General features: G+C 41.2%; 1 protein-coding gene across 7 annotated transcripts in view; it reads left to right on the top strand.

The window, feature by feature from the left end:
- PTPRG (protein tyrosine phosphatase receptor type G) overlaps positions 1-18604 on the top strand; it is a 621815-nt gene that overhangs the window by 211222 nt on the left and 391989 nt on the right. The window lies entirely within an intron of this gene.

Raw genomic sequence — 18604 nt, forward strand, 5'->3', positions numbered from 1 at the left:
AGCAAATTTATCAGCCACGGGCTTATTTGCCCTGTCTTAGCAATGCAGGACCTGATTTGTTGTCTGTTGTGGTGATTCCTTTGTAAAGCTTCAATTTCTTAGATTGATAAATGGGATAGAATACATGAATGAAAACAAGGCAGCTGAAAAGAGTTTGCATCTTCGGCTAGCTTCTGAAGAAGAAAAGGTCTGTGTGAACCAGAGATATTTTTAGCCAGTTGCATTATATTAAAAAAACCTGTCCCAAGTAAAATACAGTCGCAAAAATATTGCTTCAGGAAGGGGAGGGTGAAAAAGGGGGAAGTCACCAAACTCCTCTTATGCTCTGCTGCACTCGCCTGTGTTGGTCTTGTAGAGTGCATCAGTTAGTTATGTTTTACTGAGGTAATCCCTAGGTGCCCGAAGTCAGCCATTTCCCACATGACATGTTAAAAAACAAAATGCATTATTAATGCTTCAGGTGGGACCTGTGGAATTGTGGCATAAAGCATTAAATGACATTAATTTCTATGATAACGCTGTCATCGCGCTGTTTTACAAGCCAATAACCTCGTTCTCGTTCCTCTGAGTAGTTTATCTCCATGAGGGAGGTAGATTATTGCCTTGTAAAAAATCACAACAATATTACCGCCCTGGCTGCTGCTGGTACTGCTCGCGCTTCAGAAGTACAAAGCGAGAGAAGTAGCTGGGCAGAGGAGCAGAGATAGTGGCAAGGAAGCCAGTAGAAGGGGACAACGCTCTTGGAGCCGTGCGAAGGCAGGTCTGTACTGCCGACCTGTATTGGTATCACGATGTCACTTAGGGGAGCGAAAAATCCTCACCCCTGAGCAACGTAGCGATACCGACCTAACCCCCCTGTGTAGACAGTGCTACGCCGGCGGGAGAGCGTCTTCCATTGAAACAGCTACCGCCACTCAGGGAGGTGGATTCACTCCACCAGTGGGAGAAACTGTCCTGTCAGCATAGTTCCATCTTCGCTAAAACAGTACAGCGCTGTACGTGGAGAGAAGCCCCAAGTGTACTGAAAACTACAGGAGAGGTTTCAGCTGAGCTCTGCTGAAAATGTGCATGTAAATGTCTTCTCCACTGTTAAGAACACAACCCAGGAAGTGTTTCATCTTTTTTTAAAGAAATAAAGGCACAGCAGAGACTGACTTGAAGACATTACAAAAACTGTTAACCAAAATTTTCCTTTATATCCATTAGTTTCTCTCGTTGTACTGATGCTCATATCTGCTGGCTGGAGTCATGCAGACTTGAAGCTGAGTACGGACGAAGCTTCCCCTCGTGTCTATTGGTGAAACTCATTCAGCTTGCCCTGAGAAACTCCTGTTCTTTTAGACACCATATTCACTTTGAACAGAGATACTAATTATTTCCAGCTGTGTTCGGGCTTCTGTGGGGGGTCAAAACTAAGATTGAGACCATCAAGTTCATCTCTCTGGAGATTCCGTCAAGATTTGGATCTTGGTTTCCAGAGATGAAAATATAGCATGTTATCCACTGGGGAGCTTTCTGGGGACCTGATGTGAACTGTTGATGTTGCTTCCACTGCTGAAGTGATTGAGCTTCACAGTATAGTCTTTAGAAGGAGGAGTTCACTGTGCCGAATACAAAAGACTTTTCTGTTATCTGGCAGATAAACAATATGTGGTTTGGCACAAAAGACCTTGTTGCAGTGCTTTGCACGTGTCAAATTAATGGTCTCTGGGCTCATTTGATCTTGAATTTCTTTTCAGGGAAAGCTTTTCAATAAAAACCTGTACAGTATTCTGTAAGATAAGTGGTAAAAGACAAACATTCGATTATCCAAACTTCAATTATTCAACCCTCCCAGCTACCAGAAACAGGGTCATGTCCCCTGACGTTATTTAATTACATTGAAAATTACCTTGATTATCCAAAACCTCAATTATCTTATCCAATGTCTCTGACATTCAGGTAGCAAATGTGGTGTCACTGACTTGTGCCCATTCTGTTTTCATTTCCACCCATGTAATCCTGCTGACCTCAATAAATCCTCTTTTGTTTTGTATGTTTTAAAATAAATTACTGATATTGTAGTGCTTTTTAGAGGCTATATTGTGCTAGATGCAAAACAGATACAGAGAAAGAGTCCTTAAGAGGAGGCCTGCAGAGCTTATTATATCAATTGCAAGACCTATAAAGAGTGGGAGGAGAGAAGTAGTGATATCCCCATTTTCCAGATGAAATACTCCGGCCCAGAAAGATTAAGTGACTTGCAAAAGACAACACCACAAACTTGTGGGAGGGATAGAAACTGAACCTTGATGTCTGGGGATAGTCCAGTGCTCTAATCACAAGATTGTTTTTTTCCTTGTGACAAAAAATATAAGCTTTTTACCAAGTGAAAGCTTGCTGAAGGACACTGATGCTAATGGTCTAAAACATGCAGCAGAGCCACTGTATGAAGACATTGGTCACTGTCAGAAGGCAGGATATGGGGCTAGATGGACCATTGGTCTGACCCAGTGTGGCTGTTCTTTCTTACTTATTTTTCCTCTTGACTCTAATTTAGAATTAGTTCTTGCCTTGTGCTTCAATAAATAAAATAGTGTGTGCTGTGTCTCTTTGTTTTCAGTGGCTTGTGAGTTTGTATGCAAAATGATCATGATCAATAATATAAACCCTTTCATACTGATTGGGATGTTTTGAGGTGAATAGTATTGTGAACTGATGCCCGGAAAAAGTGCATCCTACATTCCCCCTCCATTCTCTTTACCCTTGGGTCAAAATTAATAGAGAATTAAGACACTTTGTTCTATTATACTGTCTTGTGCAAGACGATTTGATAAGTTAGCAAGCAGGATGCATATTTGGCACCAGACAAAATACTTCTTATGTATGTTTTCTAGGGTTTCTATTGGTAGTTTACTTCACAGAAGGTAAAATTTATGAATTTGCATAGGAAAGTGAAGGATAATGTCAGTACTCCAGGGGGTGTTTAGAAGATGATGAGTTCAATGTGAGACATGAGATCTCTGTATGGTTGAATGAGTGTGATTGTTTTTCTCCTGTGAACTTAATCTCGAAAACGCTCATTAAGTAGAGTGGTGCTGCCTTCTGTCCATTCCCTGATCACACCTAAAGCACTTGGAGTAAGGGAAGTCTGTTATGCAGCAGGGCACACCCAATATAAGTAATTATGTGTTGAATAAATGCATCTTGTTTTTTTCTGTTGAAACAAATAATGGACTGGTAATCTAATAAATCAGTTGATTTAACAGCAGTTAATAAGTGTTTAATGTGGATAAATTGGGTTGTCTTACAAATGATGCTTAAATATTTAATTCAGTAAGTGTTTTAGCTGTTTTTTTTTTTTTAACATTCATTTGGACTCTTAATGTGTAAGTAAAAGTGCTAATTTCCCGGGGAAGGGCTACATTTTCAAACAAAGGTGCACAGCATACATTCCTGAAATGGCTGTGTGGGCATCTAAGTGGATACATGACTGCACTTCCACATGCTTGAACATGTTCACTTGATGGTGTTTAAAGTCACATGGATGCCGCAATAACAAAAGATAGAGTGTACAGCTCTCTGTTTAAGTGTGTAAGTGTATATTCAATAGTTAGGTCCTGATTCTGGGATTATTTGGATCCTATGTACACCAGCTGTGCTGGCAAATAGCTCCAGGAAGCATGACTTGTTCCTTGGCACCATGTGGTCCTATGCTGCTCAGCCCCACCTCCTCCTCAGCCCTTGGTATAGGGGTGTGCCATTGACTCAGTAACGTGTGGGTCTGGGGAGGGAGAGGCATGTAGTCAGAGATCTTCCTATCGTGGATTGCCACAACACTCCATAGAGGAATACTGCTGCAGAGTGTAAATTAGAGCAGCCACTGGGCTGCTCTTAATTTACCCTTGGGTTGGCTCGAGTCCCAAACTGGCTCCAGAATTCAGGCTGTAAAAAGGCAGTGTAAAGCAGTCTTTCCCTCTTCCTCATGCCTGAACTGAGCTCAGGAGGTAATGGTGACCTCATCACTGTTGGGGGAGAGGGGGAGGACGATGAGTGTTAAACATGTTGTCTTTTCTGAAGTTTGAAATCACACCCATTAAGTTCAAGGAGAAGCATGAAAAGGCAGGTCTGGTGATAGGGAGTAGAAATAATTTTATAAAGCACTCTGAATGGATGCGGGGGTGGAGGGGAAGGCACCCTGCTGCCTTTCTCAATAAGAAACAATAGGAATTAGCAGCATAGCCTTGAGTTGGTCTTGAGATCCTTTATCATATTGAAACCACAAATGATTCTTTGATCAGGAACAGCAGAAAAATCGGCATGTTCCTTTTTGACTACAAACAGTAAGCCCCAAAAGTGTTGTGAAGATGCTGTGAAATATCTCAAAGAATTAACTGGGATCATTCATACCTACTCAATAAAACCACCTTTAAAATGCTACTGCAAGTAGCAAGGGCAAGTCATGTCTTTAGTTTTTTTTTGGTTTTTGGGTTTTTTTGATCAGCAAGTAAAATATGAGGTTTTTTATAAGGGTAAGTTAGGGAAGTATATTTAGTGCCTGTTTGGCAAATTTTATTAGTAATTAAAAGGTGCATAGACGAATGGGTTAAATCCAGGATGATGAGAATATTCCTTCAGCTTCCATGCTTCCCTTTACATTGACTTCAGCGCACTCACACAAACGTTTGCAGACAAGAAGTCATTAAATGGGCTAATGGGGCATTGAACTAACCTGAGGCAGCGTCTGAAAGGAACTGCTCTTTAACTTCTTATTAGAACGCTCTCAAGTATAATGTCAAGCTAGAGGTAATTAAGCTAAAAATGCAAATAAACGTGGCGTGATCATTTTTATGCTAAATGACCAGCTGAAAATAAATATTCACATGGTGTCCGTCATTTCCACAGAGGCAGAGTAAATATAGAAAGGAAGAGTTTGCTCATGTATCAGGGTCATGGTCTCCTGCTGCTGCACAAATCGAGCAGCGAGGTCGTTGGGTCAGCGGATAGTTAGTGTCAAGGTGAAGGCCCACAGTGTTTATCCTCAAAGCAGGAGGCATTGGTCCTATCAGAATGGTGGGTGCGGAATGGAGACAGGAGCAATGTCGCCTTCTGTATCATGTCTCAGTACAGAGGCAATGACTGAGCATAGACACCGAAGTACTCTCGTACCATTAGAAGTGGCTCATCGGGTGAGAACGGAGGCCTGTTGGTGGAGCAATATGGGGAAGCTTCGCTTTGTTGCTGATTGTGCTGTAGGTTAAGTTTCAGCTTCCAGTGAAATCAATCAGTCACCTTGCACAAGCATTATCATTTCTTGAGCAGCTTTCTCACTCCTCCCCTGCCCCCCTCCCCAAACATGACTGGGGGGAAATCCTGGCCCTGTTGAAGCCAATGGAAGTTTGGCCATTGACTTCAGTAGAGCCAGATTTTGGCACCCTGGCATCTTAATCATCTTATCAGATGTATATTAGTGTAGGGGAATGATACTTAGTTTTTATGCTCTTGGGACCTGATCCGTGACTTGGGCATCTAGGGACTACCACAATACAAATGAATAATAATGCTAGTTAGTGTCTTACTGTCCGATTACTGAATTGATGCATTCGTATTAGTTTATCAAACGTGCCTCAGCAAATTAGAGCAAACATGCAGGACTTTTATCAGGCAAAATAGTTTGACTGGCTGAGATTATATTTGTGTTAACTCTTATCCCTCTACAAGGATCAGTTCGGCAAACTGACTTGCACAAATTTACCTTAGCGAGGGGTTGAGGCTGAGTGCTCTGTATTCCCATTGGCTTTAATAAGACTTTAGGACACTAAACGTCTTGCCGGATCATACCCTACAATTTGTTTTCTACGATTGACTGTTTTATGTGATAAAATGTACATCATCAAAGAAAGCAAGACAAAAGGATTGTGAAGCTTTACAGGCATCAAACCACTTTCATATCTGCATATGTATTTTGTACATACTTGAGTGCCTGTTATTTAATAGCACTTAGAGATTTAAATGAAAACTGACAACATCGAAAACCTAGGCATACCGCTGCTATAACTATATTTAACTTCCTTTAGCTGCCTGACTTCTTGTTTAGCTTTCCGCATAGAGAAAGCCAAAATTTCTGAAGTATTTGATATTCAGAAACCCAGTGGGCACAGTACCCTACCTGTCCCTATGCACGGTAGACCTGCAACACAGATACATAAGAATATTGGCAAAAACCATCCAGGAAACGAAATCTGCCCCTAATCTTGTTCTCCCTGAAGTCGGTGGCAAAACTCCCATCCACCTAAATGCAAGCAAGGTTGTGCCCTTTGTTTGCAACTGTTGCTTAAAAAGAGAGACGATGAATGCTCATCATATTTCATTAACCAGGTGGCCCTCAAGAAAGCGCACCGGCAAATAAGAGATGCAAAAGTCAATGAGGCTCTCAAGTGCAGTAGCAATGGTGGCCCTGGATCGCAGTACTGTCCAGAAGCATGATTGGATCCAGGGCCCATTGTGCTGGGTACTGTTCTTTCACATAGTAGCACAGCCCTTGCCCCAATGATCTTAGAAACAGATGAAAAAGAGGGGTAGCAGCCTACATACAAGGAAAGCCATTAGACACATGTTGTGTTATTGTCCCCATAACCAACACAAATAAGATATGAAGAGTGGGGGAGAGGAAAACCATTTTAATATGTTGTCTTTATATACACCACTGTTCCAGGGTCTGGTTTCTCATTTAATTAAATACATAAGTCCTCCGGAAAGCCCCTCAAGCTGTGAAAATGTGAAGGAGCCATCTTGGCTGACACCAGGGAATGAACCTCCTCAGCTGCAAGTGTGAGTCTGTACGATATAAAAGTGAAGAGCTGAGCATTGTAGCCAGGGGTATAACAGTCTCTGAGGGACTGTTTAATGAGTTGAATGCATAACTCAGAGTCATGGGATGAAGTTGTGTGTAAGGGGATTAGGGATGAATAACAGGGAAAATGTTGTAACTCAAATTGGGCTGTGGAAGTTCTTGATGCCGGTTCACTGGAGTCCTTTAAAGGTTTTAAAGTATTTAAGTAGTATTTAAAACCCTTTGGGACATACAGTTGCAGTTTGATTGCTCCCTACCATACTTCCTAGCCTTGTGAAGTGGGCTTCCTCCATGGTCTGAGCAATCATTCTGCAGCTGTGCTGTCCCCATGCATTCTGGGACCTCATACCTGTCAGAAGCCCACGAGCAAGTCTTAAAAAAGAATACATTTGAAAGTGTGTTTAGAATATTTAGATGCAGATAACAGCTACTCTTGCTCTTCAGTGCTTTAGCATTTAATTATAGGGTTAACTAATTTTTCCTAAGACGTAAAAGTACTTCTGAATATACTTCTAGGAACAGTCTTGCCGTGGCAGGGAACAGAGAAGATGACCAAATAGGTCTTTTCTGTCACTAATTGTTACAACTTATTTTTATGGTGCTATCTCTTTGTAAAATCATACAAAATATGTGCAGATGTCCCTGTTCGGGAGACCTTTTTTTCTTGCTAAACATTTTGAAACTCCTATTTGCAATCCATGTTTCATACACCAGTACATCAACGGATTATGCTTTCATTATTATAATTTTCCGTAACTGCTTCATGCGTAGTCTTCATGCATATGGAGTAATCGCTTTAATTTGCAAGATTCAAAGCTGGAGCCTAATTACATTTTTTTTGCTGACTCCTACAGAAGAACAAAGTCATTGGAACAGCTCCTGACATATGCTCAGCACCTATATTACCCCTTATTCCAAGTTCCAGTTTATGCTTCTCAGCTATGGCTGATCCTCTTCCTGGTCAGTGTTTGGCTTTTCTTTTAGTCATTTTACACCCGATGGAGGTACAGTAGCTTCCATATGTTGATAAGTTCTTTGGAATTCCCTCCTACTTGTGAAAGATGTTCTCCCTGTTACATGCTGGTCAATGCATTTTTGGAACCACTGGCAGAGGATCCACATGCGCATAACCCTGTGCGGAAAGGTTGCCAAGTGAGCTGAGCTCTGCAGTGACACTTAATGATAGGGGAACTGTAGATGTGGATGGGGGTGGTGGTGAGAAAATCAGGAGAGGATCTACTGGTTCCATGCTGCAGTGGCCAGGAAACCACACACATTGTAGCTTGGAGTGGCAATGGCTGCTGTTCTAGACCATAAATTGGAGCAGTGACCACAAATGAAATGCTCTACAAATCCATGGCTTACCCTTAAACGAGGGATGAAATCCTACTATTTCCCAGCCTCACCCCAGGACAGCTTTATGAGTCATTATAGAATTTCATCCTCTCTGCCTCGGATATATGATATACCTCCCAAGTTACACACACTCGCCCTTCTGCAGTAAAATAGAAAGTTTTACCATAACCAGATGTGTAGTGTTCATTATTCAGCCAGGTCTGGGGCAGCCCCTCTTTCACTTGTACGGCATAATTTATTTCTTAAACACTCAGAAGAGTGATGAAAACCTCTACAGCACTTAAACCAAAACAAAAATTCCAAAATGTAGCAAGTGTGTCTGGCAATTTAAAATAAAAATGGTTCCTGTCTAGCAGCATCTTCCGAGCAAGTAGTTACTTTCCAGAATATCTTGGGGAAAGCATTTCATATTCTACTCAGGTAAATCCAAATAGCAATTTTATCTTTAAAGATTGAAGTTATTCCAGAAAGTTTCTATTCATTTTTATTTAAAACAGGACATTCCTTCTTTTTTGTCATCTAGCCATGCTATATATTAAACAAATTACTTCAGTCCAACTCTGGGTTTACAGTCTTTCAATATTACTTGTTTTACTTAAGTCTAACTTACGACAGCAAGATAAAAATCCAGTCAGTTCGTTTTATGTGCACTGCCTTCCAAAAAAAAAAAAAAAAAAAGAGGGGTGGGGGAAGTTTCAAGTTTGTTTGTTTATATTCTTTGAAGAATATAAAGGGTTTGCAGTTCAGATGGGCCCATTTCCTTTAGTAATGGGAAAAGTTCCAAGTATTTCTCTTCAAACAAAGCTAGAAAGATTATTTTTGCAGACTTCTGTTGAGTAGTTTTTGGACAACACCCTAGAACAGGAAACCTCAGTTTCTCCTAAGTTTATTCAGGATGCAAATAGATAACATTCTTGTTTTAAAAATACTATACGCAATTAAACCTTTCAGATTTGTAATATTAATAATATGTAGTTTGATTTACTCCTTTCTCACATGAATGCATATATTTAATCAACAATCCAATTTGAAGTTAACTTTTGAAAGTGCAGTATTTGAGCTTTGTATTTTTAGGCTGCAGAGACCTGCTAGCAAAACAGTCTGAACACAAAGTGTATAACAGTATTCCTAGGAAACAGGATTGAGAGCACACATGATATTGCAGAAATGATGATAGTGATGGGTAAATGGCAGTTGGAGTGAAGGTGCAACCATCTTCTGTTGGAAATGATACTGTGGGCCCTGTGAGACAGAGGAGTGATATGATTAAAAAAAAGAGACCTTCACAACTGCATTGTGCAACCAAAGTTAAGGTTCTGTTCCAACAGCGCAAATCTGCTGATGAGTGTAACTCTTGAAGTATACTATAAGAATACAAACTAAATTTAATTGAGAGTTTGAAAACCCAGTGCCTTTACGTGGTCTTGGTGTGTATATATAACCAGGTACTACAGTTGGTTCAGTTAGACAAAAAATATAATATAAATCTTTGTGTAACTTGTCTTTATGTCTAACAAGTCTGCAAGAGTCTTTACATTGATATATTAGTAATTTAGGGGTTTGGTTTCTGTGCTAAAAACACAGAATGCATGCTACTGTCAACTGGGAATTATATACCTATAGCTAGGGCAGAAAAGGAGCATTCCCATTTTTTACTTAGTTTTTTGGGAGGAATGATGACACGTGCTGGGTAGATGGGGCTGTTTTATGAGGACTAAAAATAAAGCTGGAGTCATTAAAACTTCACTGTTAGTCCCACTAGCTGGAAAGTGGAAAGTCTTTCCTTTTTGGTCTTGCTTCATGAGGTAGAAAGCATTTGATTCATCAAGTGATGCCAAATTTCCTAATATCTGCCAAATTCTTACCGGAAGATTGTTTGTCTTTGATTTCCAAAGCTCTTAAGCTTTAGTTAAAGACTGCAGGAACTTTGGTGAACAATTTGAAATCTCTGTATTCTTACTGAGAACCTTAGAGATTGCAGAGCTGTGAGAAATTGCGTTGTTGAATGCATCCGATGAAGTGAGCTATAGCTCACGAAAGCTTATGCTCAAATAAATTTGTTAGTCTCTAAGGTGCCACAAGTCCTCCTTTTCTTTTTGCGAATACAGACTAACACGGCTGCTACTCTGAAACCTGTTGTTGCCTTTTGTTAGAAAAGAGGTTCTGAGTAAGAAGTGTCTGGTTGATAGCCTTTGGTCCCTACCCAAAAGACCAAAGAATTATTCTTTTCACAACAGATCATGAAGGGTCTGTACTGGAATACTTTGAACTTTGTTTCTGTGGTACATCATATTCCTTGAATGGCTGATCAAAGAGTGTCCACTAAGCCACTAGTAGAATGTGCTGCTGCTCTCAAATAAGGAACATGATTTTAAAACTGGTGTCACTCTGATATTAGCTTTCAGAATTCAAGGACCTTATTATTCTTCCCCGTGTTAACTGTCTTGTTTATGTGAACAATGGGGACTAAGCAAAAGTAACTCTTTTTGCAGTTGTTCTCGGGCATTGGAAAGCAATTGAGTGTTAGGTCAAGAATTACAAATATGGGCTTAATACATGGTCATCTGTCCTGCTATGTTGGCTGAGCTTCATCCGTGACAGTCTTGCTTCTGTGGGTGCTACAGTATTTCGGGATGAGGATGCAAATGGACTGTATCCACATAGTGAAGGAAATGGCTTGAGAAGATTTAAATCAGGTCTACACTAGGAGCACTGTGCCAATATAGTTACACCACTATACTATACTGACCCAGTGCTCCGAGTCAATACAGCTTATACTGGCAAAATGGCACTTTTGCAGTATAACTTTTCCATCCCCTCCCCTCAGCGAAATAAGCTATACCAGTAAAAACACAATTTTGTCGGTATAAATGTATCTACGCTAGGCACAACTTTGTCAGGCAGGGCTCACCCTTTATCACACCGCAAATCGATATAGCTAGGCCAGCAATAGTTTGGAGTGCAGGCCTGGCCTCAGAATATAAGGATCTCTCTCTTTTTTTTTAATTCTAATTTTTCTTTTTTTGCCTTTCTCTCCCACTCTGCCCCCCTCCCCTCAAAAAAAAGAAAGAAAGAAAGAAAAGGCAAAATGGTATTGAATTAAAAGATACTTTCTGGCATTTTTTAGTTATGTGGTGATTGTTCACATGCACACTAGAACACTCTGTTACGTTCTAACACTAGAGTTTGCTTTATATTTGAGTTTGCTATTGTGCAAATAAGGTAACCTGATTAGTCAGTGTTTCTCCAGTGTGGCCCCCAGGGACTTCTGGTACCACCCCCATGACTTTTGGGGGTATGTGGCCACTAGGAACTTCATGTGAGAAATTTTGTTACAATTTTTTTTCTAAATTGACATAGTAACAACCGTGTAACTTTTATGGTGGTGTTAATAGTACATATTCCACTTGACATTGAAAAGATTTATCTTCTTTACATGGCACTTCCAAATAATCACATGATTGGACTGTCACTAGTATTATAATTTAGCTGTCAAAACCACGGCCACCATGAATTTGCTGTGGCCGTAGCCAAAATTTGGTTGAAAACCACTGGGCTGGATCCATAAGAAGAAGACTGGTTTAAAATGACATCCCCCCACCCTCCACACACACACACCATAGCAGCGAGGAGATAGTTTGGCTCTTACCAGGCAGTTTGGTGAAGAGTTCTATAGCCCTTACCAGTGAGAGGCTCTTCTAGCCAGAGGGAGATGGAGCAGTCTCATCTGGGCAGAGGGTGAGAAGGAGGCGAGAAACTGAGGGAAACAAACGAGAAGAAGAAGTAAAACTGGGAGGGGTTGGGGTTTTCTTTAACATCTTATCCCAGACCCTGTCAGTCCTTGCTGTGGTCCTGATGCCACCACAGTCATGCTTGGATCGATATAAAGTAATAAGCCGGGGTTCGGGCCTACGGCCAAAGCCAGTTTGGGGTTTTTAAAGTAGCATCATACTGTACTGCTAGCTACTCTTCTTCTTCATAAACTGCTGCTCATCTATTTTCTCGTCTATTATTGTGTGCAGAGCAATTAGCACAATGGGGTCTTGACCCTGAATGAGACCGCTAGGCAATTCCCCAAATAAGAGTCAGTATGGAAAGCTAATGATGTCTCCTTTTGTTACCACAACCAAGTTACGTTTTCTGTCCTGCGGATTTTCAAACCTCTCTACCCAGGATACCCAGCACAGACTTTTATGTGGCTTTTATGCTACATCCGTGGACTCAATTCTGCAACTGATTTGTGCTGTGCAGCTTGGGAATTGGCCTCAGCTGGGAGGTTGCCGTTATGCTGGAGGAGATGGAAATAAAATTTGTTGTGGCCCATAGATTCCACTTTTGTTTTTTTGTAATGCTGAGATATTGCTCACATGCCATTTAAGGTAGCTTGCATAGTTTAAGCATAACACTTTAGAAAGTACTGTAGCAATTTATGCATCAGCAAACCAAACAAATTCTTTTCTGCGCCCTGCTGTGCAACCGATTTTGCTGAGAAACAGCATAATTTACTGATGTTGCCCCTGAGCTTCCTTCCTCAGTTCCCTCCTGCTGTTTTGCTACCCAACTTTGTTGTGTCGTGTATGAAATTAGGCCATGATACTACAGTTGGATCCACACAGCTGCCTTTATGCCTTCACGGACTCCTTCCCCAAACCTCCCATTGAAGCTAATGTATCTCTGTGTGGATGCAAGTGTCCACCTCTGTGAATTTAATTACACCATCAGGGCCATAGTTTGTAATTCTTCAGGATGGGGACTGTGTTGTCTTATCTGTATCAAGAGAAGCCTACCACACTTTTGGGTGCTATAAAATAATGATAATCTTTCATCACTTTCCACGGAGCCTAACCCAGGGCCCATTGTAGTCAAAGGCTTTGCATCAGGTCCTTTATGCATTGCTGTTACTTTCTTATTCAGCCGTTTTGGGTTATATACCATTGTTTTAGCTATGCTTATATACTGGTATTATTGTACTGTTAACGGAATTCATTTTAGTTTTTCAACTTCCACTGTTATGACTATGAATGCAGAATGAAATGTAGAGATTCTTTCAGTGCAGTAGCTACTGAGCAGTTGGCAAAGAGAGGAGGAATACGCTAACTCCAACAAAACCTGCTGGGGCAAGATGGATTGGTTCAATATATAGATGCTGATAACTAGGATAAGTTTCATGTATATAAAGTGTCGTGTTCAAGTGTTGTCTTTCATGTGTAATGGGATCAAATAGTTGTAGTGGCATTAGAAGACTAAGTAAAAAGAGAAAAAATGTGAAATCAGCCACTGGGTCACAGTTGCCAACTTTCAGGCAGTAAATAAGCACCCCAACTTTCACAATAAGCTAAAAATCAAGCTAATTCCATTTCAAAACAAGGCCAAACCAAGCCAGTCCTTAAGAACCGCAACACTCTATGTGACTAGATCCCCCCGGTGTGTACTCTGGGACTGTGATGGACCCACTGTGCACCCCTGACTCTCTCCCTCTCTCCCCCCTTGCCCCTGCTTCCTGGGAGCCAATCCGCCCCTCCAAAAAAAAATTCAACAAGGTACAAACCAAATAAGCTACAAGCCAAAAACTAACCAACAAGCAACTCACAAGCCAATTAAGCCAAAACCAAGCCCCATTTCTGCATTTTTTTTTTACAGGTTTGGCATGTCTGCTCTGGGTTAGTTATATCAAATTAATATCTTCTTATGAGGTAAATAAACTATAGTTCATGACAATAGATGGCATTCTAATCCCAAAACCTGTATAGCACAATTTATATTACAGAGCATGGGGGATGATACTCTTTCAGAGATTAAAGGTATCTCCTATTGTTGTTTGTAGTATTGTTGTAGCCATGTGGGTCTCAGGATATTAGAGAGACAAGATGGGTGAGGTGATATCTTTTATTGGACCAACTTCTGTTGGTGAAAGAGACAAGCTTACAGGTTTACTCAGAGCGCTTCTTCCTCAGACTTGAAAAAAGAGTTCTGTGTAGCTCAAAACTTTGTCTTCGAGGTAAAGTATGTTTTCATATTTTTTAAAAATTACTCTTTGCTTTTAATTGCCGAGTGCATGTAAAATGGGATTTTAAAGGTATTGCCTGCCTTCTTGTATTTCACCTCCCTTTATTTTCAGTTGGCTTTCTCTTCAGTTAGCCAACTCTACAGACCTCATTAGCCCATTGTTCCCTAAAGAAGAACTCATGTGGGGAAAGGAAAGTCTGAATCTCATCTAGCAGAGTTTCCTATTCATTCCCTTGTTCAGGCAGATTTTAGGTTAACTAACAGGCCAGAGACAGAAAACCTAATGCTGGTGTTGCTGCAGTCCAGCCTGCCTGCAGACTGTGTCTCGGCGTCTGCTAATGGATCCTGGGTCTGTCTGTGACAGCAATGAATGGGGAGCACGCATACAGCCTACAGTGACCTGCAGGCATGTGGCAACTTTAAACGTCTTCCTAAAACTTTTAACCCTTTATAGCAGAGTGTGAAGTTTGCCTTTTGTAGAGACTAAGCAGAGATTCATCTCCCTTACCACGTCTTATGTGGGTCTTTGGATGGTTGATATCTGATTCCCTGCAAGAGCAATTCTTCCAGTAGCTGTCCTGAGCACAGCTGTCTTTCTGAACCCCCATGACAAAGGGATTCTGTAGTGTGGAGAGAGCCACAGTAGCAGTTACTAGTACCAGAGACTTCCTCAGGTAGCTCTGCAGGTTTGGGGCGCTGGAGGAGGAGAATCTGGCAGTCTCCCCTGACTCTTCCACCCCTAAACCTAGGCAGACCCAGTACTCTGTGAGGTCCCCGTGGAGGGGCTTTCACAGAGTCAGGGGGAAGAATGAAGCATGCCGCAGAAGTGGAATTTTTTCCATCTCCATGTGTACAGGTTCTGTCTCTACAAGGCCATCGAAGGCGTATCAGACCCGGCCTTACTGACCTCTACAATCAAAGTTTGGGAAAAGGAAGCAAAATCTACTGACATTCGTCCAAATTAACCTTTGAACACCTAACATTTTCTGAATGCACTTCATCAAACGGCAACAGAGAGTGGTAAATGGTCTGGTTTAATATCTCAGGGCTTCAGTGAATAGTAGAAAAAACTCCTTATTGTTAAAATAAATATCTGGTTTAGCCCGATAAGAGGTGAGATGGTTCATAAACTGCTGGGTGAGTAAGCCTAAAGAATCTGTTTAATTGAATCTTCTTACTTAGAATGTCACAGTTGTAGAAAATAGAAGTCTAGGGAATTGTGGCAATATGCTGTCTTGACACCTTCTCATTGGATGAGTGCCTAGTTATAATATTACTTCAGGTCCCATTGAAACCAATTGTAGGCAAGTCATTCTGAACAGCAAACAAAAGTGCTTTTAGGCTAACCTTGACTGTATGGAAATATGGATGTCTGGAGAGGGTGTACATAGTTTAAGTTATTAGATCAAATAAGGAAGCAAGAAATTGCATAGCATAGGAAATCCTTACATTTGTCTCTGAGTCTCTGTTGTTTGCTGGTGTGACCTTTTATAAAGCTCTCCGTAACAGGGCTTTTTCCCCATGTAAAATGAAGCTTAAGTTTTGATGTTCCTTGTTACTGTTACAGCCATGCTCCTGGTCTTGCAATACCTGAACAAGGAGCCCTTATTCATGAGAGTAATCCTATTGCAGCCGATGGACCTATTCAAGTGAAATTTACAATTTCAGGATAGTGTCCTAAATGTTTAACCTGAAGTAAAGTAGGAATGATCAATAAATGGTGACTTGTCATATGAATATTACAAAAAGAAAAGGAGGACTTGTGGCACCTTAGAGACTAACCAATTTATTTGAGCATGAGCTTTCATGAGCTACAGCTCACTGCATCGGAGCTTATGCTCAAATAAATGTGTTAGTCTCTAAGGTGCCAGAAGTCCTCCTTTTCTTTTTGCGAATACAGACTAACACGGCTGCTACTCTGAAACCTATGAATATTAAAAGAATCAAACCTCTGTTTCAGACTCCAGTTAGGACTTCGGAGGGACACGAATCTAGTTACCTATCACATCATGTACAAAACCTCAGCATTTAAATGCAAGGTAATGAATAGTTAAGGACATCATAAATCTGACATGCCCACATAATAAACACCCACATGATTCTTATCAAGTATGAAGTAATGCATATTTCATCACAACCCAACCTGAGCTCTGACCTGTGGATTGCTGGAGCTTTTTATGTATTATTTTTGTTTGTTTCACAATTCATTATTTTGGTGTATATAGTTTTCTTTTCTCATCTGCTGTAGCAATTCATGACAAGTTGTCAAATACCAATTGGTTTAATATTTCACTGTTTTTTCCCTGGAAAACTGCCTCTTGGATTAGCCAATGACAAAATCATCTTTGTTTTAAATGGTGGTGTCTTTAGGGCCAGATAGGCCATACAGAAGCATTAGCCACGTGGGCTAGGATTTTCAAATGCATCCATGAGTTTTGGACTCCGCATTCCAACTTAGTTCGGCTGGGTTCTGGGCTTTCCTTAAGAAGCTGTGAAAATAGTAGCGTTAGTTGCAAACATTTTTTTAAAATGTGCCATTTAAAGTCTTTTTTTAATCTTAATTTAATAGAAAACTTTCCAACAGTCAGTGAGGCCCTAAATATGTGAAAGAAGGGGATTATTTCTTCCATTTGCAAGATCAAATTGGGATCAAAATCAGGCATAAATTGGGACCATTTTGCAACCTTCACGATGGCGATGCTACCACTTCTTTTCAGCTGAGCTACTTTCGTATTTGCAGCCCTGGGATTAGAACCTACAAGCTTTATTCCTCCAGACGTAGCTCTCTGCCACTGGGACTAGAGGGATCTCTCATAGCTGTCAGCTACAGCCATACTCTTCTGTTCTTTGTAAGCCAGTAGAGGGCAACATGCCTACATAAGTATTACCCATTCCTGCTTCCAGCTAATGAAAACTCCCATTGAAATCTGTGGAAGCAGGATTGGGCCCCAATGGCCCACAACATTGGTAATGACTTATTTATTTTCGTCACACTCTAGGTGGTGCATGAGTTTTCAATGAGACTTTAATTGTATGGAAGGTAGGAAGGGCTAGTATCAGGTTGTTCTGAGCTAGAGGCAGACAAAGACCTTGTAGATAACTTTTAATGACGTGTAACTCGAGAACAGTTTGAAGTCTTTTCAGGCCAAGTTACGTAGAAAAGACACAGTTTTATGGGCTGCTAAAACAGGGCTTTATGGGGGTTAAAGTTAGGGTAAGTAGAGGGTGGGAAGCAGTTTGAGGGGAGCTGCACAGCTCCCCATGCTCTACTGAAAGCAGAGAGGAGCGCCCTCTTCTCTGCTTTGGGGAGCTATGCTTCCCCCACAGCTATCCCCTACCGCCGTCTATTGGAATGGTGGCAGTCTTCATTTTTAATCACTGATGCTTTACAATGGAAGCTAGATGTCCTCTTAGCTACGGGAAAACTACAGGCTCTTCATAATAACTGGTAGGTTTCCCCCGAACAATTAGGAAGGTTAATACTTTCCCCACGAGGCTAGTCATTATATCAGCAAAGATAACTTCTGCTGGCATAATAAAGATTTTTATTAAGGCACTGCGATCAGCCCACCCATTAGCTTTAATGGACACCGTCAAGGAGAGTGTGTCCCACACGGCTGTTACTCTGAAACCTGTCCCACACCTGACATTCTTTTTCTTAAGACTTGAAAATTGATGGTCTACATTGCCACAGCCTAGAGGAATACCTATGGGGGAGGGCTCAGTAAGGATCCTTTTGTAAAGTCTCTCTGAGTTGTTTCACGGGGGTAATGGGGATTGCTCTTCACGGAGGACAAGCAGCGTGTCTGCATCCAAATGTTGTGGGTGGGTCCTGCGGGATCCACAGGAATCCTATACCTCTGCTTCCAGTGACTGGTCTTCCCCCTCCACAATGTTAGAAAATGTCCCTCCATGGCAGTAAGGCCGGGAGGGATCGGGGATAAATGATCAGATCCCATCTAATTTGTTGGGGTTTTTAAAATCTCAAATAGAGGGACACTCAGTTAGGAAAGCTACAATGCAGTGAAAGGATTAAATAAAGGCCGGCTCCAAATATAAAACCTTTCTCACTGGTTTGTTTTGAAACATGCAGCTTAAGGAGAGCTCAGCAAACTTTGGGTAAAACTAGTAAGTGAATTCCAGGTCAGGCAACATGGGCTGTGAAATCTGGGCTGATTACTTTGTCAGACAGCTCAATGTGTGAAATAATGGCAATGGAAGCATGCTGTGGACAGTGTAAAGCAGAGAAGTTCTGCCTCGGGGTAGGCTGCGAGTTGAAATATACATGATAAAAGCAGACTGGGCCAGTAAGGAAATCCTGCCTGACAATTTCAGATGTGCCCTGAAATCATCATCCTTCATCTTTATCTCACTGACATTTTTTGGCTCTGCCCTTTGACTTGTCAGCAC

The sequence above is a fragment of the Lepidochelys olivacea genome, assembly GCF_965140295.1.
Source record: "Lepidochelys olivacea isolate rLepOli2 genome assembly, chromosome: 7".
In the NCBI taxonomy this organism is placed as follows: Eukaryota; Metazoa; Chordata; order Testudines; family Cheloniidae; genus Lepidochelys; species Lepidochelys olivacea.